This window comes from Heterocephalus glaber, unplaced genomic scaffold (assembly GCF_053883595.1).
Source record: "Heterocephalus glaber isolate CG9 unplaced genomic scaffold, H.glaber_assembly_v1.0 deba00001457, whole genome shotgun sequence".
Classification (NCBI taxonomy): domain Eukaryota; kingdom Metazoa; phylum Chordata; class Mammalia; order Rodentia; family Bathyergidae; genus Heterocephalus; species Heterocephalus glaber.
Window position 1 is genome coordinate 33,655,138 of NW_028258305.1, and position 25,929 is coordinate 33,681,066.

General features: G+C 35.3%; 1 long non-coding RNA gene across 1 annotated transcript in view; it reads right to left on the reverse strand.

The window, feature by feature from the left end:
* Window positions 1-886: 886 nt before the first annotated feature.
* LOC147827025 (uncharacterized) overlaps window positions 887-25,929 on the reverse strand; it is a 210,487-nt gene continuing 185,444 nt past the window's right edge. Inside the window, exon 5 of the long non-coding RNA XR_015453199.1 lies at window positions 887-988. This is a non-coding gene — a long non-coding RNA (uncharacterized LOC147827025). The remainder of the gene's footprint in view (window positions 989-25,929) is intronic.

Genomic DNA, 25,929 nt, shown 5'->3' on the forward strand with positions numbered 1-25,929 from the left:
AACTCACTCAATATATAAACTTTGGTAACTGACTCTTTTTCTCTGACTCTAATAGTGTCATAGTAAGTGTTAAATGTGATTATTATTGAGAGAGAGCATGTTTTACCAATATTAAATAGTATTATGGTATTATTTTGGGGGTCATTCTACCCCCAGTGCCCTCAGTGTGTGTTGGTGAAGTTCTTGCTGTGTGAGCAGGATGTGCTTGAAATACAGAGGCAACATCAAGTACTGACTTCTCTCTCTTCATCTGCTTAATGTCATTGTTTTCTCCTGGAAGAACACGGCAGAAGTTTACCATTGTATACAGCACAGACTCTACCTTCTGGTACTGTAGAACTTTGCACATTTCTATTAAAAAGCACTCTGATAATTCTTCTCTGCATTCAGTAAGAATTGTGGTATACCACTCTGAAGAAGCCTGGTTCCACGCATCATCCTTATTTGCCTTATTGAAATAGGCATGAATAGGCAAATGCTAAAGATTGTGCTGATGTCTTTGGAGGTCACCAGTCTTCCTTTGTTTCACACCAAGTGTCAGTACTGACCACACTTCAGTTATGGTGCTGGGTATTAAATGAAAACCAGAGCCTGTTGTTCCAAAATTATTAAGAATTTCAAGGTGGTGACATCAGAGTAGTATGGTCTACTTAGCACTGGGCCCCGCTGAGTGGAGAGCCCTCTGTGACTGAATACATCGCACAGCCAGAAAGCCTCTCTGCCGAATGTCAATATGTACAACAATGATGATGAACCAGTTGCAGACCACTATAAAGGAAAAGTGAGCATCACTACTAAGAAAGGACTTTAAAAGGTCAGAAGAAGGAAGTCACAAATTTTTTTAAAAATTTTATTTCTAAAACTTTATTAGTACATGTTAGCAGTACATAGAGATTACATTCATTGTGGGGAGTTGGTACATGTACATAATCATCTTGGTTCCTTTTTCATCCTCTAACTCTTCTTTTGGTCTCCTTCTCCCTTTAGTCTGGGAAAACATGAAGCATAAAAGGACAGTTTCCTAGGTTATTCTGACCTAGCACAGCAGGTTTCTGATAAGGGTAATATTTTTTTTTAAAAAAGTAAACAGTGAAAGCTCTTTCCTGCTTATAGAATTCTTATGTGCAATGTATAATGATGGCAGCCAATCAATGTTCTGTGTTAATTTCACTAATTTGTGCCACTGTAACAGCCAGCTTTCTGTTACCTCCTTTTTCTTTCTTCTTTTTTTAATTTATTGGAACATACCCTCCTCAGACACAATTTCAGAAGCACTTATTCTAGGAAACTAAAATTTGTGTTTTCTCCCCAAGTTGGCATTCTCACTTTTGCTAAAATAAACTCTTTGTTCTCACAGTGCCTTTTTCAGCAAACTACTTTTTGCTCAGTGTGCCTAAATTTGCATTTCAGGTTGATGCTATGTAACCATCTGAATTAATGCAAGAAGACATTTCTGAATAGTCAAGTCATTTAAGGAAATTCCGATACAATTCAAAGTATAAATACAGAAGAAAATTCTTACTTCGATTCTCTCTCTCAAGACAAAATTGAAGATCTGTGGTTTACCCTTTTGGCTGTAGATACACATCAGACAGAGTTAGGTCACTACAGAATAGCTCCTGTGCCTCACCAATACTCATTCCAGACTTGTCAGCATGTGAGCTTGCAGCAATTTATCAGTAAATATTTGTAAATGGCTTTAGGGTAAAAACATCCTTCTGTTAATATGTTATTATTTGTATAATGGCTAGAAACTGTTAATCATTTCTTATTTTAATGTTGAATAAAGAGGAACAGGAGGAGGAGAGGGGGAGAGGAAAGGCAGGAGAAATCCTTGGGGAAGATAATTCCTTGGGCTACATTAATTACTTTTTATCACAAATGCTAGACACTAGATATATAAAACAAATATAAAAGTGTGTTATGGCTCACACTGTCTCAACTGCAAGTTGTAGATTTTCATGGAGTTTTACATTGTAGCTATTTTGTTTTCTTTAAAAAAACCTGACTTCAATGTTTTAGAAATCTCTCAAGAGGCCAGAATTCTCAAACAGGCCTGATGGTTGTATGTTTAAAGATAACAATATTTACTACTTCATTTACTTCTCTATTCTGTTCTTCAATAATAACAAAGATCCATGGTTTAATTCAAATGGAAACTTAAGGATGATGGGAAAATAGCCCTCCTAGTGAAACGTACATTTCTGGGCCATCTTCAAAATATTTGCTTGGAGAAATATCTCAGATTTTAATTTCATAGTGAGAGGAATTGTTCAAAATTATTTTTCTCAAATGTTTTATTTACTGTAGTTGTTGTTCCACATTAGATATTAGAAATTAGAATATCTTCCACATTTTAAACATTATTTATTTCCAATACTGGATATAGCCACTATGATAGTTGGCTGATTGTGTCAATTTGAGGAAGACAGACCCAACTATATTGCATCAGCATGGATCTGGGTGTGGTCGAGGTGACTCACCCCTGGTAGGCGTGTCCCCTGAATGGAATACCATAAAGGGAAATGAAGGAAGACTCGCTTCTGTTTCTTCAGAAGAGCTCCAGTCTTCACCTTCACCTTGGGTGTCATCTCCTGGCTTCAGCACAGATGCTTCAACCTCTGGCACAGACCACTTGGCATCTTGCTAGAGACTCACACAGCACATTACACTGAGCTCTAGGCCTTACACTGGGTCTTTCCCATCATCACCATACAGACAGATTTTTTGTACTCTCCCACATCTGAGTCTGTAGGTGGACATTGTAAGCCAATCTTGTAAATTCTTATATGTTTGTATAGCTTGCATTAAATCTGTTTCTCTAGTAATCACTCTCTAAGACAGCTACACCTCATTCTTCATTTGACAGGCATTACAAGGTACACACATAAACACACATTCAACCTTAAAAGGAGAATTTCTGAATACAGTCTGAAATATTGTAGTACTGTTATTTAATGAAAGAGAATATTTTGTTGGTATTGCCTCTGCCATTGTTATATTTGGAGAATGATTTTAAATAATATTAGTAAGTTTTAAATGATGCAATTTATAAAACAGATGTCTATAAAAATTCCATATTTTTTCTTTTTTTTGGTACTGGGGATTGAACTCAGAACCTTACAAATGCAAGGCAGGTGTGGTGCCACTGAGCTAAATCCCTGGCACCATATTTTATTTAAAAGAAACAAAAACTATAGCTTTAAATGAAAAAAATCAAAGACCTCTACTCTGAAAACTATAGCACTCTGTAAAAAGAGATCAAAGATTATATCAGAAAATGGAAAGATATCCCTTGCTAATGAGTAAGAAGAACCAACATAGTGAAAATGGTCATACTTCCAAAACTGCTATGTAGATTCAATGCAATCCCAATTGAAATTTCAGCACTATAATTCATGGACCTGGAGAAAACAATCCAAAAATTCATTTGGAACAAGAAAAGACCTAGAATAGCAAAAGCAATACTAGGCAATAAAGACAAAGTAGGGGGTATCACAATCCCCAACTTGAAACTCTACTACAAAGCTGCTGTGATAAAAACAGCATGGTACTGGCAAACAAACAGACCTGAGGACCAGTAGAACAGATTAGAAGATGCAGAAACAACTTCATCTTTGACAAAAGGAGCCAAACACCCTCACTGGAGGAAAGATAGCCTCTTTAATAAATGGTACCGGAAAAACTGGGTTTCAACTTCCCAAAGATTAAAACTAGAGCTGTATCTCTCACCATGCACTAAACTAAAATCAAAATAGATTGAAGATCTAAATATTAAAATAGAAACACTAAACCAGTTGGAACAGAGGTTAGGTAGAACCCTTGAAGACATCAGTGTAGGAAAAGTTGCTCATGAACTAGCACAAACAATAAACAAGTGGGATCTCCTCTTATTGAAAAGCTTCTACACAGCAAGAGAAACCACCAACAGAGTGAAGAGACAACCCAGAATGTGTGAAAAAGTTTTTACCAGCTGTCCCTTAGGTCTACTAACTAGAATACATAAAGAACTTTAAAAAAACAAACCTCATAAATGTAAAGATCCAATCCAAAAATGGTCATCTGAAATGAACAGATGTTTCCCAAAGAAGTAGAAATAGCAAATAAACATATGAAAAAATGTTCAACATCACTTTTCATTCGAGAGATGCAAATGAAAATAATGGTGAGATTCCACTTCATCCCAGAAAGAATGGCTGCTATCATGAAATCAAACAATAACAAATGCTGGCAGGGCTGTGGGGTAAAAGGAACCCTGCTCTACTGCTGGTGGGAGTGTAGACTGGTGCAACCACTGTGGAAATCAGTATGGAGATACTTCAAAGAATTAGGATTGGAAGTCCCATTTGACCCAGCTATTCCCTTGCTGGATATCTTCCCCAAAGAATTAAAAGAATGATTCCACAGTGATATATGTGCACCCATGTTCATAGCAGCATAGTTTTGTGATATCTAAAACTTGGGAGCAGCCCAATTCCACATCAACTGGAGACTGGATAAAGAAAATGTGGTGTTTTCTTAAAATAAAATGGTGTACTACTCAGCCATAAAGAATGAGAAATGAGAGACATGTAAAGCTAAATGAATGCACATTGTGGTGAACTAAATAGGACACACATGAGTAAATACCTAATAGTTTAGGTATGAGAAACTGAAAATGTAAATGAGCACTAAAAGTCATAACAGATAATGTGAAATACGAAGAAAACGGGAAAAGGGGAGGGGAAAGTGGAAAGGGGAGGGGAAAGGAAAGAAGGGAATGGAATTTATATAAGAAAATGAAAAAAATGGAAACAAAGTCTTTGTAAATAGGGAGGGGTAGAGGAGTTGAAGGGAGGGCAGGGGAATGGGGAAAAAAGTAAAACCAAGATAAATTATCTAAAGGTACAAATTTCCAGTGTTGAATGTTATTATGTTGTATACATAAATGTACCAATAAAATTAATTTTTACAAAACTATAGCTTTAGTTCCCATTACTGCTAGCCTCTGAAAATATTTTATGTGGGATATAACCTTACTGCATTCAACAAGCATTTGTTAAGGCAATGCCATATGCTGAATACTGCATGTGCTAAAAAAATCTCACTATAAATATCAGAATTTTCTGGTAAATATAAACCATTTTTCTCCTTTTAGGAAAAACAAAGTTTGCTTTATACCAGTATATTTTTAGTACAATAGGTTGAAAAATCTAAAAGTTATCTTGTGACATATGTCAAAATGACACTTGTCAAAATAGAAATATGCATGGGGATATATTACATAAATTTAAGCAAAGTAAACAGAATATCATGGTAATAATTATTTATACGTTAAGAAATTTAACTTTTCTAATTGCATTGGAAATTTACTAATCTCTGTTTGGATTTATATTTTACCATTTTCTCCCTAAAATTCAGCCAAATATTCAAAATCTAGGAAATGAATGGCAACATCAGTTGTAGACAACTAGAGAAAATGGTGAGCTTAGACAAATTTCTACTTGTCTCTTAACACTTTGGATTCAAAAGTGATGTGTTGTGCCTGAAGCATCTCAGTTTCCTTTCTGAGCTAACAAATGAGAAATTTAAAACATAATTTCTGCTAGCCACTTTCAAACTGTCTTTAAAGACTGCTTAAAATATTCTGGAATTATATTTACTCTTTATATGTGCTCAACAAGCATAGAGACATTTATTTATTCATTCTATGTTTATTTTTGCCAACCTTACACACATTTGAAAATTCTGGATGCAAATTCATGGAAGATAGAAGTCTGATATTCTTACCTAGAGCTACAACACCTAACATTTGTTTAAAAGTGATGTGAGACATACACCAAAGTTCTAAATAATACTTTAGGCTGCCCAACTTCAGAGAAAGAGACAGTGTTTCAGTTTTTGGATGGAAGGAAAGAAAGGAAGGAATGAAGAAAAAGAAAAAGAAAAAGAAGGAAGGAAGGGAATTTCCTCAGAGGTATATGTATTTGACATATACACACACTGTACTTAAATGTAGTAAATATTCTTGTTTCTCCAGACCGTTTTGCCAATGTTTTGCATTTGTATTTCAATCTACCTAAAATATATTTTCCCAAGAATTAATTTTTCTTTCTTGGGCTGTGCCTATGACAAAATTCCTCTTTATATGATTCATTTTTGAATGTTTTTCCATATCTCTACCTCATGGACAAAAATAAAGAATTAATCTTCACCTCTTTGATAAGAATAGACCTAGATTAATTATTATTCATCTAGATTATTTTATTTTGCAGTCTTGGGGACTGGACTCAAGGCAGTCACTCTGAGCTATATACCCAGCTTTTTTTTTTTTTTTTTTTTGAGACAGAGTCTCACAAAGTCTCTCAGGGTTTTCCAGTTAGTACCTGAGGTTTTGATCCTCTTCTCTTGCTCTGCCTCCCAGACTGCTGGGATACAGCCATGTGCCACCAGGCCCAGCTAACAGGGTAGTGTTTCATTTCCCAAAGCAGCCAATTAGCTGTGGCGTCCCAGGTGGGATGTGTCTCAGCCCTGAGGAGAGCTGAGGAGAGGACTGATGACTGCTGTGCTCCTCCAGGAGAGGGATCTGAAATGAGTGTTATAATTTAAATCTAGATGTCAACCCAAAGCCTCATGCACTGACAGGAGGGGGTTGGGGAGGTGACAGGATCATGTGTGTGTGTGATACTTATCAGTGCATCTATCTACTTCTGAGGTTATAGCTAAATGTGATTGGAAGGTGAAGCCTGGTAGGAGGTGGTCCCTGGGGTGTGGCCTAGAAGGGTTTGTCTCCCTCCCTCCTCCTTGATCCCTCTTTCTGCTTCCCACAACCATGCTATGAGCTGTTTCTCCTTTGCTATATCCCTAGCATGTCACCCTTCCTCAGAGTCAGCTGACTATGGACTGAAACCTCTACAAACTGTGAGCCAACTAAGCCTTTCCTCCTTACAGTTGTGTGTGCCAGGTATTGTGTCTCAGGGGTGAGAAAGTAACAAGACAGTAAGTCTGTGACTTGGCTGGGCTGCCTCCCTCACCAAGTATGTGAAAATACTAAAGAATGATCTTTTTCTTCTTTAATGTCTCATTTTACCAATGATGGTTTCTTATTCAAAGTGTATCATGCAGCAGGTATTTTCCTAGCAATACAAAAGAGATGGTCGCATTGTGCAGGGCCTTTCCTGCTGAACTTGCTGCCATCTTCCCCCCACATGGTGAGCATGAATCTCCTCTACACAACCTGAAACTGACAGCTACCCAGCCCAGTCCCACCAGAGCCCAGAACAGACTAGCCTCCTTCATGGCCTATTAATGAGAGTCCTTTGTCTTAGTAGAAACTGGTATATGCCTCTTTACTGTGAAACACAGTATTCTTTATTTTTAACTTAAATATTCTTTGAGTTGGCTCTGCATAAAAATCACAAATATTGACATTCATATAATATATCATCTTTACTTCCAAAACCTTTCTGTCTCCTTTTTGCTACACAGGTTTCTACATTCCCTAGTGATCATGACAAAAGGTTATTACCTTATTTGGTTAAACACCAGGTCCCTGGTATATTGTAATAGCAACTAATAGACACCAAAGACTTCACCAAACATAATCTCACCAGATCAGAAAAATTCCAAAGAGACAACTTGTGATTATTTGTCTAATAAATTTTCATATACTGACTTTAAAAGGAGAATCTAAACAACTAACTAGCTGTTGAAATTTGGAAAGTACGTAATTTTTAAAATCCTGACTGAGAAATGATTGTGGAACTTTTTAATATGTTTATATGTCTTGCTCAGTGAAAATGCTCCAGTAAAGCATACACCTCCAAGACATTTTAACAATTTATTAAGGAAAACAAGCAACAGAAAAACTTTTTTTATAACTCTGTAGTCAACAGAAATTAATTACAAAAATTAAGTAAATTTTAACTCAATGTTTGGTTCCGACAAAGCACTGAAGATGACAGTAACAAAAGGGATTGTCACTGATTTTTTTAAAAAGATATTTAGTGGGCAAATGAGATGCCATATAAATTGTTTAGCTAATTTAAAACACTTCTTCATTGTTATTTATTTAATAATTAGATTAATGACTTTCAAAATTAGTATAACATTTAAGTAATGCTAAATTTGCTATATATTCTCACAATTTAGTTGATCTAACACACTGTCCTTGGTGGTTCAATATACAAGGCATCAAGAAAATGTCAGCCTAAAAAGACTTCCTTTGCAGATGCTGGAATTGCTCAATTAGTAATTGAGGTAAAAGCAAGGTAAACTTGCTTTAGTTCATCAGCTTTTCTTGACTCATTTTTATTGAAGAATCAAAAAATTTTTTCAAATGTGACCCAATTCAATGACAGCCTGAGTTCAATCATACAAGCTTCCATATAAAAACATTTTGATTTATTTTCCATTCTTTTCACTCAGAATAACGGACATGAGGAGGCTAGAGCCCAAGCATCCATTTGACCTTTCTCGAATTTGACACAATTGCATTATCTTGACTCTGGAGAAGGGCAGAGCCTCTGTATCTTTAAGAGGAATTGTCCTTAGAGCATGAGATGGGAATGCTTTGTGAGAGTATTTATCTATCTGCTCCTTGTTCATTGACCTTTGTATTTATCTGATACTATCCTTGAGGTGAATGAACTATATTCAGTTTTTTTAAACACTCCTTTTCCATATCTTTCCTCTTTTTTGTGGGTTCTTTTATTCCTTCTGTGTCTTTATTTATGCATTGTAGAGTGACATAGAAAAGAAATATGCTTTATTTATGAAATAGAATCTCATTTTCCTTGTAAATATTGTATTTTGGGCCACCTTTGGTCTCTTAAGTGTAAGTTTTTGTTTTTTTTAAATCTTTGTGACCCTCCTTTGTTGACATTATTGTGCTATTACTGATGGTATAAAAAACCTACTTCTCTCTATAGTACACTAACAAACATGGTGTCAAGACTTCATCTACAACATTCTTCTAATTTGTATATACCAAAGGTTCAAAATTGTATAAATTTCAAAGAAAGATTCTACCTAATCTTCTTTATTTAACCAATAATATTTATTGATATTTCAGGTGTTGTATTTTTACAGATTATTTTATGGATGCTTGATACTCATTTAATGGTATGATATATATTTAAATGCATAATTTGATAAGGTTTGATGTATATATACACCTAAGAAATCACTATGACATTCAAGATAATTACCATATTGTCATATTTTACATCTAAAATTTCTCCCCGAAGTCTTATGTGTTCAGAGACTTTTACAAGGTGATTGGAGCATGGTGGCTATGTACTCATCAGTGGATTAATCCATTGGTAAGTTCAAAGCTGAATGTGTTGTTAGGTGGTAAGACTAGCACCTGTGAGCATTACACAGCATCCTCTTCAGCCTTTCAATGCAGATTCACACTAGTGATTCTTCACGGTACTTCCCAACCTTCAGTTTTGCCTGCCACTATATCCTTGGTCCTTCTTGTTCTGAGGCTTCTAGCTTTTTGGACTGAGCAGCCGCTGTGCCCTCTGGTTTTCCAACATGCAGAGAGCCACTATGGATTATCACACCTACAGTCTTATTAGTCAATCTAATAAATCCAAATACATGTATCTTCCAGGTATCAGTAGTCTATTCTTTTTATTTTTGAGTAATATTCCATTGCAGTATAATAACACAACTTAGGCATTATTTATCTGTCATTGAAATTTGGGGTTTCTTCTCCATGTTATATTGAAATTTTGGCAAATATTCATTAATCTACTACCAAGTCATTATTTCAGATGAATAATTTCCTTTAAAATGCCTTAGGTAAGAGATATTCTTTGTTATGTGTCTAAACATAAATTACAAAAATAGCTGAGAAAAGCATGAATGTCCTTCAGAATTTCTGTCTTCAAAATATGAAGGCTGCTTACAAATATGGTTTCTGAACACACCCATACACATATTTTATGAAATTATCAGGTGAATAGTATAAGATTTCTGTCTGTACATTTGGCTTCTTTACAATATCATGAATGAAAACCAGTGAAATAGGTGAAGTTCTGGAAAACATAGGCACATACTATAGCTGGGATTAATACCTTACATGATGATAGTTTCCATAGAGACAGCACTTTTCCCTTTTAAATCCTGTTAGGAAATATTACTTTAAGGTCAACCACTGGCGAATCAGAACTTTTATTGCAATAGCCTTATTTGCTTCAGTAGAGAAACTTTTTCTTGGGAGGATTAGTGAGCAGCCCTGTATGATGGTGGCTGAGCATGGAGTAAAAGACTATGCACTGACTGTAATCTGAGCCTGATGCAAGATGCATCCTGCTTCTCTGCCTCACCTGCTTCCCCTGCTCCAGACAGTCAAGGTAAAGCAAGGTAAGGGACAGGAAAGCATGGAGCAATGAGCTGGGAAATCTTCAACTCCGAGCTTGAGGAAGTCATGGCAGATGAGCCTGTTTGTCAGAAAGGCAATGTATGCCCTCTATGCCCTATGGAATTAAGTAACATTCTCACTAAGGCAGCTGTGTGTGTGTGTGTGTGTGTATGGATGCGTGCATGTTTTACTTATTTGCTTTTTTTACTTCACAGAAATAGCATAGATGAAACAACCATGTGTGCCTATGAGGCCACCTAGGAAATGCATTCTAGTGAGATGTGACACAGAGCTACGCTCTCCTAAAATCTAGACTGACAGCAAAGGAGAGGTATTTGTCCCCAGGCAGGAAGGGCCTCTGAAACATACTTGCCCTTATTTGCTAGAAGTATCTTCCCTTAGGTAGTCCATGAAATGGACTTAGAGAAGGAAAGACTAGTTATTTTACTCAGATGAATGAGCTGGTGCTTATGCAACATTATATGGCATAACACAGATTCATATCATCTTTCCCTTTTTCAGTCCTATTTTAGTGACAACTGCTTTTTCTAATCATGCACATTTATGAAGTTTAGTCTTCATAGCCTGTAGCTTCCATAGCCCCATTTCCTGCTTACCAGTTACATGAGAAAATACAGGAATCTTAGCAGTCAGACACAGGACAGCACACCAATAAGAGGCTCCCCAAAAGATTCAGAATCCCAATCTTGGTTTCTATCGGTTCCTGACTTTAAGATGGTACCCCTTCTGCTTCACTGAGGAAAGGTTTCTATAGCAATCTCGATGCAGCGGAGCATAGCCCTGAGTGAATAGGCATTAATCCCAGTACATGCAACAGCCCCACCTGGCCCTAACCCAGGGAAATCTTCTTGCATTTTAGTGATACATGTGCTCTGTTTCTCTTCTTGCTATGGACCTTGTCAAATGGAAGAAGCACAGTGTTTCCTTGATTGGATCTGCACTGTGGGTATGCAATGATCCACACTCATGGGAATTGTTGAAGATACAAAGAAATCCAGATGCAAAATACTTTCACAGAAAATGTCCTGCAGAGAAATGGCATTGATTATTTCAGGGAACATTTTAAGAAGGTTTAATCATGGCTCTTGGAACATCTTTCCTTTGCATTTTGTGCTGTACATGCACAGGAGTGTCAGATGCATTCTCACAGCAAACCCTGCATGAGCAACAGAAAGGACTGATGAATAAATGTGCTTCAGAGAAGATCTTTGACTCTATTGCTGCATGGGAAAAAATTATCACCAACTATAGACAAAATACATAATAAAATATAATCAGTGTATGACTTAAATAGAGAAGCGGGCACACACTTCTACAATTATAAGAGAAAGAGAATTATGAAAGTTCCTCTAATAAGATCAAGCCCATTTCGTTGAAATTTGAATGCTGTATTTTCAAATAGTTCCAAAACAACATACACCCAAACAACCTTCACTGAAACAACCTATTGGTGAGACAAAGCTGAGTGTACTTCAGTTAAGAGTGAACATTGGATCCATAATTTAGTTGGGTCTCAGGTTGGAAAAGACAAGATGTAATTTATTCAGAATTTAGAGTTTGCAAAGTTGTAATAGGAGAGAGAAAGAGGGGATTAGTGCTTGATTTAAAGGGGGAAAAGGAGCCACTGTACAAAGGGAAAGCATGGGATAAAGCAGCAGTTTTCTTTTTTTCATCACCACTACCTAGAGTATTATTCAGATTCTTAGTTTTGATAAATGATATCAAAAGCAGCCCAGTTAGTTTCATCCCTATTTTGTGTGAACCAGTTTTCTAAGACCATAGAGTGACAAACTGAACAAAGATGTAAATGCCTACAGAAAACCACACACATGCATGCACGCGTGCGCACACACACACACACACACTTATGTCACTCTTAGCAATGTCTGTCACTTTTTCCTTCTATTGTTTAAAGATTGAGTTCCAACCAAGTCTTTTTCTTTAAGAAATCTTTCCATGGCACTTTCTTCTCATGAGTAAATGTAAAACAAACTAGAACTGAGTAGACTAATGACCCATTTGAAATCTATTAGAAGAGTCAGACTCAACTGATGCTATGCAAATTACTGAAATCATACAAATATATCCTTAACAACATAAGTAAAATAATCCTTGCTTGAGAAGTAGGTAATACATGAGTTTATATATGCTCCAGGACAGAAAATATATTATCTCATTTAATAATCCTTTTCTTATTTTAAGACATACTAGAGTGAGCATTGCTGAATATACCAGTGTATCATGATGGGTCATACTGATTGCAATGCTGTGTAGAAAAACATCTAATGATCACTTTTTGGTCCAAGTTGAACATACAAGGTCTAGAACACTATCACCTGCAGTCCATGTGTAGGCTACATCAACTTCACAATGATCTAGGTCTTTGGATTAATCTGTCAAAATATCTAAACACCAATATATGAATATCATAAACATAAAAGCTAATGCCCAGATAAAGCTGGAAATCGACTTTTAAGATCTGTGAAGGCTTAATATTATATATTGACTAAGGAGTCCCAAAATAGCTGGTAAACATTTTTCTGTGTTATCTCTGAGGATATTTCTGAAAGACTTTAGCATTTGAATCAGTAGACTGAGTAAAAAAGATTACACCAATGAGGGTGGGCATCAACCAACTCCCAGCGCCTGGAAAAAACAAAAAGGCAGAGAAAGGGTGAATTTTCTCTCTTTTTGAGCCAGACATTCACCTCCTCTTTTCAGATATTGCAACTCCTGGTTCTCAGACTTGGCGTTACATCACTGGCTTGCCTGGTCCTCAGGCCTTTGGACTCCGACTGAATTGTACCATCTGCTTCCCTAATTCTCCAGCTTGCAGATGACAGATTCAGGGTTCCCAGGCCTCCAGAATCACAGGACTTAATATTCATAATAAATCTCTTATATATCTATATATGAGGTATGATTGAAAGATACAATGAAGGTTTAAATTTTTTAAAAAGCTACAATAAAAGACACATTGCCATTAATCCCCTGCAGCACCTTCTCCAACCCCTCAAATACACACCCATAACGCATCACTTTGCCATTTTCTGAAGTAGTTCTAAAAGTCCTTTTTCTTGAATGTCTTTAATTGCACTGTCATGGCAGCCTCAAGGTCCTGGGTCCTTTCAAAACATTTATCTTTCATGGTCATTTTGACTTTGGGGAAGAGCCAGAAGTTATATAGTGCCAGATTTGGTGAATAAGGCAGATGAGGACATATTGTACTGTTTTGGGCAGCCTGCTTTTCTACTGGATGCCACTCAACAGCATCATTCACTACATTTTGGTCACACCTCATAGAGTCCTCAAAAGAGGCCTTCTAGAATTGCTCCAGAAAGTGGGCAGAATGGTGGGATAAGTGTGTTTGAAGCAAGGGAAAGCATTTTGAGGGAAATTAATGGTAATCTGTCTTTTACTGTAATATCTTTTGTAACTTAAACATTTACCCTACATTTCAGTCACACCATGGGAATGTTATTGTTCTGTTTCTTTGGAGAATCATCTTTGGAGAATCATGACTAAAGAAAGACTCATAAAAGACTGATAAAGGAAATCTATCCAGATCCTTAAAGTAAAATTGTAACAGAATACAGGTGATTTAAAAACAAATTAATGAAAAGCAAAATGAGAGGGAATGGGAGAGAGAGAAAAAAAGAGAGAGAAGCTTTTAATCATAGAGAATGAAACTTAACCAAGACCTTAGAGTATTCATCAGGATGAAATTACAAAGCTTACATTTCTCTTTTAATCAATTCTCTCAAACATTTAGAAAAAATAGAAGGTACACAAATAACACAATCTGATTTATTTCCAGAAAGGATATAAGTGTACTTTTTCAAGGAAACATTAGAGAAGAAACAGACTTTATCAAGATGACTAAGTCCATCTGTTATAAACCATTAACATTTTGATCTGTTTTGTGTTATTGGAAATGTTTCATGGTGCCAGAATTTTATCCTACTAATCAACTGAGGAAAGATGACAAAATACATGACCTTATATTATTGAAGCCTATTGATTATTGATATCCAATAAACCTGTTCATTTTGTAGATCATTTTCCTAATTGAGGAAATTGTGTCTTTTGTCTTCACTCTTTTTCTGTCATCATTACAATAATGACAGAAAAGAGAAAAGTAGTGAAAGATAACCCTAAGGAAAGAAGACCGGGATGAATGGTGTGGGGCTTTATACTGACACATGGATAGTCTGTTAGAAAGCTCATTTTTACACTCCACAGTGACACTGTAGCACTCTATTGGAATTCTATCTTGTTTTTTGTCTTAACCCTTTGTGAATTATTCTAAAATGGCCACTGTTGTGGTCATTTTTTATATCCAATAACTAGTGTACAGAAAGGTCTTACAGAAGTAAATATATATTGATTCATTCCTCTCTTTTTCTGCACATACTCTTCTTACTGGGATTTCCTTTAGGTACACTCTCCCTATTCTTCCTATCATCCTTCCAATTTATCATTGGCATACTTCTGAACTCATTTTGCAATGTACCACTAATGTATCTCCTCTCAGAAGACTTGCTTGAATATTCCTATTCTGGTCTATCTACTATAACTCTGTACTCACTAATGCCTGTGAATAACTCCATTGTAGTTATTACTGCTTATTTAAGTTATATCCATAGAAAAAATTAAATAGCACAGGAAGGCATTGAAAACTAAAACATGCTCTATCTCCACTTCCTTGAAGGACAATGTTACACTCGAGTGGTTCCTCTCTTCTCAAACTATACCAATTACTCAAAATCATGAATTGTTGAAGTTTGTTTAGAGTTGGGATTATGATTTTCAAGAATATTTTTGTCTTCTTGGAGATTTCAACTGTCTTTCTTTTTCCTTCTCTAATGAAGTTGCATGTCATTCAACCTGAGTCTAATATCATCCATGGACTCAACCATAATATTTCTCATACTGAAATTTCAGCTTTAATGTTTTATTTACAATCATTTATTTCCTAATTATGCAAGTTAGCTCTCATTCTGGCATTTCACATGCAATTCATTTTTAAATCCTATATGATTTTCTTTCTTGACTTTTTCTATTTTCCTTCAGAATATACCTTATAAAACTGAAAAAAGTGTTCTCATATTATGGATGGTTTGTCAAAAGTATAAAATTCCATCTATAACATCTAGTTTTCTAATGCAAACCCAATGACTATTCATTTCCCCTACAAAATGGCATTTCTCTGCAATCATTTTTAAAACCATCTCTTAACTTTGATATTCTGAAATTTCCTAAGAATATGGTTCCAAACCAGGTGTGGTGGCACATGCCTGCAATCCCAGAACTCAGAAGGCTGAGGCAAGAGAATCACCATGAGTTCAAGGCCAGCCTGGGCTACATAGTGAGACCCTGTCTCAAAATATGGGAAAAAAAAGAATTTGGTTCCATTAACCAAGTACAACTTGGGTCATACAAATCTGATATTTACTGTAAAATGCTATGAAATTAGTTCTTTGTCTAACTTTATCAATTAGTTCTTTGTCTAACTTCCATTATTTTTCCTGATACTCTTTTTAAAATATTCTTTGGATAATGGAATTGTGTTTACTCACAGATTTTTTTCCTTATGTTTTTAAAATTTTTGTTATGTTCTTTGAGACATTTCCTTATATTTTTGATACTTTAAAAATACTTTTTTTCTTTCCAGTGGCATTTTTTATTCTCTGATGACTTCTTTTGATAGGACTTTGATCTTATTTATATAGATTATATGACCTTCTGTAATCTCCCAGGTGATTAACCATTTTTCAAAAGACATATTTCTGGTCCTTCGGTTCTGTCTCTTCTGGCATTATTTTTGTTTCTTATAATGCTTAAATTTGTTCTCAGATTCCTGAATGTTTGATAACATCTCATTCTCAACTCCCATATATGAATGAAATAATGCATCTTAAATATTATTTATTGACCTTGATTTCCTACTACTGTGCTGTATAGGTCTCTGCTACTTTGTACACAACAGTACACTGAAACTTTTATTTCATGAGTGGAGAAGACAGGTCTCCTGATAGCCTTTGGTTTAGCTTGCAATGAGTGGGAAACATAAGATCCTGCAATGAACAAACTCCCTCTCTCGTGGCAAAATCAGGTGCTTACTCTGCATAAATGCCCACCATGTATAAAGCATTCCAATGCTTCGGGCAGCAGAATTTCTGTCACCAACCAGGCAATGGTCTTTCTAAATGTAAACCAGGAGGGTGTGTTGCCATTAGCCATTGGTTTCACAGATACATCTAAACATATAGAAATGGTTCAGATTTTTATCCTTTTCTTGTACTTTAAACTGGGGGGCTAACCAGGGCTCTGCTGGGAAGTATACTTTTTCTTTCTGATTCATGTGTCTAGATTGCCAATAGATTCTTCCAATATCCTTTATACTCCAAATATCTGTGCATATCTCAACATTTAATCAACTAATGAAATCCCCCTTATCATAAAAGCAGTTATTAAATATTTCATACTTCAGTGTCACTTCACAGAACTTGATGTGGGGGAGTGACAAGAATGTACGCCCTTAGCCACCTTGAAGTGCAGCACAAACAATGTCCACTTGCCAAGTTTGCAGTAGGTGAGGGTTGGGATTGTGATACATCATGGAGAACAATTTTTTTGATTTCTTACCTAAAATCTGTTCAGCTTTCGCCAACTATAAACATACATGGTGGCACTGGAGATACCTATACATGGATGTTCATGGATGTATTTATCTGCACTAAAGAGTTCATAGGTATGAGGATCACATCTTCTTGATCTTTCATGGTAGCTGCTGCCTAGATTTGAACTGATGTGTGAAGACAGCTGGCTTTTTATTTGAGAGAGAGAGAGAGAGATAAAGAGAGAGAGAGAAGGGTAGACGTATTCTGAGAACCTATGAAGGAGAGGCCTAGGCTCCATGGAAGAAAGCTATAGGTACATGTAGAAGGTAGATCTGTTTTACAAACTGTCCAGCAATGGCATAATCTACCTCACAGAAAGTAAATTCTTGGCCAGCAGAATATTGAACCTGGGATCAAATGAGCACCTATGAGGGAACAGCCTCGAGGTTTATTTAAGCAGCCTCTAGCTCTGTTTTAACTCTTAGATTTTAATGTCACATTCATCCATTGCCTGCAAATGAGAAAAATCTAAGCCACTAAATGAAAGCAAAATATATGAGTCAAGTAGCAAGCCAAAGTGCAGGCCTCTCAGGCTGCAAGAGCCCTCAAATGATCAAAATGTGTCTCCAGAGAGACTCCAGCTCCTCCATAATGAATAAGCTCTGTAATGAGCACAGTAGATCCGTCTGCGGAAGATTTGCTTGTTTTAAATGTGGTTTCTTTTCATTTTATCCTAATTTACTCAACACTGGTGCTAATTTGGCAAGCCACGGGAAATAAATTTTAACTATAACAATTATTAACAAAATGATGTTAATTAAAATAAAAATAATTGTCATTTCTTGAAAAGCACTTCTGCTCTCATTATTCAGGGGTTCAAAGCATTTTTGAACTATTACAAACTGTATGATTGATCTTCGGTTTCAGAGGTCTCCATTCATTTGTCTCTTTTTATGGTAATATTGTATAATTGTGTGTCAACTTTCTAAGCCTGAGATACAGGAAATCTCTGGAGAATTTGCTATAAAAATAACAATAATAATAATAATAATAATGAAAAATATCTGCATAATGCCTCCCCTGTACTAATGTTGTCTAGTGCTTATAAACTCAAATACCTGCAGGGGGCAGGCTAGCAGGAAAAATAAATGAGTGACTAAGGTTGGTATTAAAAAATAAATGAGTTTTCCCTAATGTGATAGTGTACCCCTGTAATCTATTCAAGAGGGTAAGGCAGGAAGACCACAAGTGCAAGGCCAGCCTGGGCAACTTAGTGAGGTCCTGTCTCAAAAATAAATAAACAAACAAACAAAAAAGTAATTAAATGCTGAATCTGTAGCTAGGCACCCCTGAGGTCAATTCCCAGTACTGGAAAAAAGAAAAAAACCTAGTTAAAAAATAAATATTTTACTCTATCTTTAGTATTGCATTAAGGAAAGGAAAGCAACAATCAAAGCTTGCCCCATAAATATTTTCAATTAAAATAATAACAAAATAATTTAGAATTCATAGTGAAATATTATAGATATTCTATATTATTAACATTACCAAAGGCAATACCTGTGTGCTCATTTTGTGATTTTAGAAATTAAAACAGAATAAATTCTATCTGAGACTGTAGCAGACATCCCTGCCCAGTTTTAGCAGGTTATAGGTGGCCCAAGCTTCATGCCCCTCTGTAACTCAGCTGTATTACATTACAAGTAGCAGGGCCTTGCTGAATTCACTTCCAGCCAAGGTCAACTTGACTCCAACTCAATTCTTCCCCTCTGAATTAACCATCTGTTCTCTTCAGTAAAGACATGCCAGTGCCTCCCTTCTACAGCCCTGCCTGCTGTCCCCAGGAATCCTCCTCCTCTCCTTCCCATGCTTGTAATTAATAAACACTGGCTGTCCTTTGTGTCTTTTGTCTTTGCTGCCCAGAGCAGCTTAAATAATCCCAAGACTCTGCTTCTTCTCTCCAGTCTCTGTGCCTGTGTCTTTGTTCTCTTTCTCTTCCTCAGCTTTTGTCATATTGTCTCACAGGAGACCAAGACCCACTGCAGGGGTCATCAATGATATTCTCTCTACAGTCTTCTATTCTTATTTACATTACTATCTAACCTCAACTATATTTATTTTAGTTGGTTTCATTCCTAGTAGTTCCATGTATTTATTACATAATTATGTATCTTTAAAAATAAATATAGTTGCTTTTGATATTTTAAAATTAAGTATATGGCAAAATATTGTATGTGTTTTTTTCCCAATAATTTAACCCCCAAACCATGTCTAGAAGATTCATCCACGTTACTAGATGTGACTGATCAATTTCTGTTCATTGCTGTATAATATTCTATTATATGGCAATATTAGCACATATTCATCAATTTATTATTGCTTCTTTGACTTACTTTTGTGTATTGTGATGAAGACATATTACCCTGAATTTACATAGATATTCCTGCAATAGTTTTTTTTAAACTCACCAAAGATTATTTTTTCATAGAGTTTAAAGGAGGAACAAAATTTCATTTTTTTCCAAAGGGATAACATTAACTTTATGTCATTTATTAAATGGTTAACAATTTTCCCACTGTAATGTGAGGTTATCACTTTTATATAGCACATTCCTGCTCTATTTGTCCATGCCTGAACCAATACCATATTATTTTAAATATAATAAAATTCATTTAAAAGTTTTAAAACATTCAAATATCTAAGTGAGAAAATAATTTGATTTAACCAATAATTTTCCTTCTTTATTATTTGCTTACATCTATTTACTGCATGGATAACTTTTGTCCTTCTTTTAAGGATGAATATTTTAAGACTTGTGTTTCCCTTCAAATACTGCTTTAGCTACATTCGTCAAATTTGAGGTGATGTATTTCTATTATCCTTTAGTACTGCAGTTAGTAAAATTTAAAATGATTTCTTTTTTACCACTTAGATATTTGAATATATTTTAAATTATTAAATAAAGATTTTTTAAATATTAGTTTTTCAGGCAATCAAACCAGAATCAAAAAACTTGGTCTAATAACAGCTATGGTTTAAAAATTGTTGAGACTTTATAATCAAATAATTTTCTCAAATGATTCATGTCTATATTTAAAGAATTTGTGCTCTTTAATTACAGGATATAAGTTTTTTATGTGTCCATTAAATCATGCTTATTAATTAGGTTATTCAAACATTTTCCATCTTTTCTCAATTTTGTCTTTATCATTTGGAAAAACAAGTATGCTAAAATCTTTTCCTGTGATAGAGGATTTATGAATTTCTTCTTGTGATTTTTTTCATATTTGCTTTATATGTGTTGAAGCAGTTTAGATACATGAAATTTAAGATTTTTAACATAGCACCTAGCAAATTAGAATTTCTCTATTTTTACTGTAAAATCAAAACTAACAATAGCTTTCCTTTGATGACTATTTTCTAGAATATTTCCTGTATTATTTAATTTTCAATGTTTTAACGTTCTTGTGCTTAGGTAGTGTGTTATTAGTGACTCATCTATATTTTATATTCATCTTGATAATAGCCATTTATCTCAAATTATTTTATCTATAGATATAGATGTTCTGATTTACAATGCTTTTTATTTAATCACGTATGTTTTTGTGATTTTTACTTTCACTCTGCTAGACAATGTTAGTTTTTCTTTAAATCATCTTTTGAAGTAATTGATTGCTTTTAATTTTATATATAAATATGTATATGCTTAATGCACAAATAATTTCTGTCTTCATAATGTATACATTGTCTATTTTCCTTTCTGTATCCTTTTTATTCCCCATTCCTTCCTCCTTTCCTGTTTTCTTTCCTTCTTTCTTTTATTTTCCCCTTTCTTTCACACCTTGTATAAAGAGGCACCTGCTATATAATTCCAGATAAAGGGTTTTTTCACCAGAGTCTTATGCTTTGTAGATGATTTTTCAATCAAGTTCTTAAAATACCCAGGACAATCTTGTTCACTCATTACCCAGTCTTCCCAATGGTAATCTTACATCACTATGGCATATTATCAAAACATTGATAAAAATTAACACTGGTACAATCTACAGAGTTTATTCAGATTTTGCCAGCTTTACCCTCACTCATTTGAGTGTATGTACATAGTAGTTTCATGCAATTTTCTCACTTGTGCAGAAAATACCCACCACCACATTCCATCATTTTTTGGCTTCCTCATGTGTCCCTGTACATGTCTTGTATTTTTTAATGAGCTATGCATATGCATATTTGGATTTTTATAGAATGTTCTATTTTTCAAATGTTCAAATTGTTTGAGCTACAATCCCATCCAGCACTGGGCAGCCTAGAAAAATGTGTCTGTTTCCTTTAATCAGCCCAGAGCTGCAGTCTACCATCAGGTATACATTACTACTAAATATATACAGCTAAATAACACTGCATATCTGATGATATGTTATGTATCTGTGCATAGTATTGGGTCATTTTTTTTAAACTGTAGATGTATGAATTTTAATTCTCTTTTCATTCCTGACTACTTGTGCATTCTAAAGAAAAGGCTGAGACTGTTTGTATGACCACAAATTGCTTGCTATGTAGAATATTCAGAATGGAACAGAGTAAGTCAGTGGTCATTCTTTTCCTTCTGACAGTCAGCTCATGCTGTCCATAAATCTCCTTTCTCAATCTCCTGACTCTAACCAATGTGTCGATGTATATGAATTTAAACGAGCACATCCCCACTGAAAAGGACCTGTATCTGTGATTCCCCCAGTAAGCAGCACACCACAGGCTCAAAGCTCTACTCCAGGTCTGCATAGCAAGTGCATCAGCCCGGATTCATTTATTAGCTTACAACCTGATGTTAAACGTGCTTGCTGAGGCCCGAATGATATATTTATTTTGTTTTCTGACTCTAAACCTCTAAAGAACTATCTTACTTCTTTGTAGAGGAATCTTCTTTCCCCTTTCTAAGGTAATAATAACAAAAGTGACAGTGAACCCGGTCTGAGCCCTTGCTGTCTACGTGAAACTCTGCAATCCACTTAACGAGTTATTCCATTTCATTCTCACAGCAAGCCTGTAGAGTAGTAATATTATTACTCCTGTTTTACCGATGAGAAAATTGAGGCTTTTGGAGGTTCACTTGTCTGGTGAAGGTTTTGCAGCAAACAAGGAACTGAATCTTAAGTGAGATGTGAATGCAAATAATATCACACCCTGTTATGCTCTGGAGAACTTGTTTTTAGACTCTATCTATTCAAACCAGAAAAATGATTGAAAATGTGACAAGTTAGCCAGATTCAAGCCACATGAGTCTAGGAGATGAATAACACATATTTTTCCTGATATTACTCATACACTTCATTTTTCATTAAAAATATACCAAAGAATAAATAATTTTTGAAGTGTGAAGATTTGGGGAAAAATAAGCTATATGCAAAATGTGCTTTTACATTTAAATAGACATGCAGAGAGTAGCCTAGGTATGCCACTGTAGTTAAACACAAGGACACAAACAGTTCGGATGCCACAGCATCATAACATTGGACGAGAAAAAAGTTGACAGTGATAAAAACCAGAATCCTTTCAAAGGATAAGTCAGAACAATCCATTGATTTATTTCTAACCACGAATTAAAGAAGGCAAATTTCATGTTATACCCAGTGAAGGTGTGAAGAAGGAACGGTTAATGAACAACCTGATGGTTGGCTAATGGATTCTTTCATGAGATCAGAAATAAGGTCAGGCTCATTATGCAGTGTCTGTTTAGAGTCCATTTTTAAAGGTGCAAATGTGGCAGGCAGTTTTCTTGCTAGAAACACTCGTTACTCCTGATCACATAGGAAGAATGGAGTGCCTGACAATGATGGACAGCACAGTGGCAGCCTTGCTGCGTGCATATTAATTTGAAGTCCTCTAGAGAACTACTATCTTCTGTTGCTACACAGAAACTCAATTGTAGTAATAATATCTGTCCAACTCTCTAAGAGCTGTGCTGCAGGGCAGAAGCCTAGGATTATCCAAGACAAAGAAAAGCATTGCAGAAAATGATGAAAGGGGAATTTTTTAGGTAAATGGTGATCTTAGTCAGGTCCAGCTACTATAACAAAATGCCATAGGCTGGCAATAAACATTTATTCCTCACAGCTCTTGGGGAGGGGAAGTCTAAGATCAAGGTACTGTACTGATGCTCTGGTGTTTTATAAAGGCCAGGTTCCTAGTTTGTAGATGATCCTCTTTACTTAGCCTCACATGCAGGTTCCAGAGTAACCTTTCTGGTCTCTTCTCTGGGCACTAATCCTGGATAAAAATGAGGGCTTCATCTCATGACTTAGCTCCCTCCCAGAAGTCCCACCTCCTAGTACTATCACTGTGGGGGTCAGCTCTTCAATATATGTATTTTGGGGAGACACAAATATTTAGCCTATAAAAACACCAAACTCCTCATCATCAGATTATCAATGAATGTTCTATGACTGTACTACAAACAACAGGAGTCATTTTGATGGATCGAAAGACTCTGGTATCATGAAAGCACGTGAATATAGCTGGAGATGGTCCCAGAATCCAGGATGTCCCAATAGCCTTTGTCATCAGTTTCTCTATTTTTGGTATTTTGGATAATGCATGGATACTTAGTTCAAATAAGGGGAAAATTTCTCAGTCAGCCCCACATCCTTTCTTCCAGCTCTTAGCTTTCCCTTGCCGGGGAGGAAGTAGAAATTCTGTATTATCTATTTTTATGAAACTTATGATTTTGTCCATATCTTCTGTAATAAAACAGATTATAGAATAAAGACATTGATTAGTACAAACTGTGCTAATTGACTACAAAACAAACATTAGTGATCAGCCTCTTCTTCCTCTATAAACATTCACCAATTAGATGTTTCCACAATTCCATGTATTATGTACAGTACACTCTATAAATGTAAATGTAATGTTTGTTAAGAAAACTGAAATTTATTGTACATTGTCCCAACAAATGTTTACATTTATAATTGTTATGAACTTGAGTTGGATGAAGATCTTGTTTTTATCTGTGAATGAGGCCTTGTATAAACAAATGCCACAAAGAAGGTAACCAGGTGACTGTTTATGTGAGCCAGTGATGTCTTCAATGCTTTGTGCTGCCCCTCTGGCCCAATTAAGCAGCAATGAACATTTGTTCTAAAGTCCCCCCTAAAAAAACTACAAGCGTCAGCTTCACACCACATACAGAAATGTGATATAAGAATGTAGACTCTATACTAGGAAATGTTCCATGTGCTGTTAAGATCAAATTAAGATGAATTCTCATAGCAGCAGGCCAGATATTTATTAAAATTTGTCTAATAACAACAAGTTTAGGAGGGCTAGGGGAAAGGATAGAAGGGAATGGGATTAATATGAGAAAATGGAAAAATAGGAACAAAATCTTTGTAAATAGGGAGGAATGGAGGGGTTGAAGGGAGGGCTGGGCAAGGGTGAAAAATAAGAACCAAGAGAGACTATGTAAAGGTGCAAATTTCCAATGATGAATGTCATTATATTGTATACCTAAAATGTACCAATGATTAGAATGAATAATCGATAATGCAAAATAGGAAGAAAAGGTCCAAAGGGGTAGGGGTAGTGGGAGGGGCAGGAGAAAGGAAAGAAGGGAAAGGACAAATGATGAGAAATGGAAAAAATGAAAATAAAGTCTTTGTAAATAGGGAAGGGTGGAGGGCGTGAAGGGAGGGCTAGGAATGGGGAAAAAATAAGAAGCAAGATGCATTATGCAAAGGTACAATTCCCAATGAAAAATGTAATTGTGTTGTATACCTACAATGTACCAATAAAAGAATTTAACAACAACAAAAAAACCAACAAGATTATAGTGACAATAAAGAAAACTGATAGTTTGTTAACTCCTACTGTATGCTAAGTACTATTACAGATATTTCATAGGCCGAAGATCATTTAATCCTCAAAATAACCATATCAAGGGTCAGAGATTTAGTTCAATAGCCCTGCCCCTTCATGGCAAGCACAAGGTCCTGAGTTCAATCACTGGTATCAAAAAAATCCCCCAAAACAACCATATCAATAGTGGGAATAGAGTTGTTATTAATCGATATCATCTTGGTTTTACCAGTCAAGTAACAAAGCCTACTAAATGATTGACTAAATTACCCAAGGCAATCTAAACTCATAGTCTATGAACTTAATCACTATACAATCTATACCCTCGTTCTTTCTGTATCATAAGGCCATTGATAACCAAGAATAGTAAACAAAATAATAGAAAACACAACACTTATGTGTGGATATGTAAGATATTTTTAGATATAAATACATACATATATATTTCAAATAAATATATCTTAAGACATTTTAAATATATATCTTATTTATATACATATGTATATATACAAACATATATATGCATATGTTAAAATATCTAAATATATAAAGATCTCCATATTTATTATTTTAAGGGGTATATATAATGAACATACTTTATATGCAATATTAATATATAATTTATATGTTTAGGTTAAATAAATATATACCCATTCAATATAATTTCATGTCATAGCAGGATATTATTTTTTAATGTACCATATATTATAGATAATAAACCTGAAGTACAGAAACATTTATTAAGTGGCCAAGTTGGCCCATGGATCTCTCCAAGGGATGTCTGGACTGAGGTTGCTTCCTTGCTCATGCTGTCCTGCTACCTCTGCCATGGAAAAGGATTCAAAAATAGATTGAGAATGAACTCATGGGAGCAACCATCTTTCAGAAATTTTAAAATCAAGGGCATTTTCCTTAATTTTGGCATTTTTTCTCATTCTCTTTTCCTCATTTTCATGAAAAAATTAGTTATTATGCCAAGAGAGGAAAAAGCTCATGCTACTGACATATAAACAAGGCTTATCCAAGAGCATTGAAACATAACAAGATACCATACAACAGTGAGCAGACAGGCAGCAGTGTTGGTAT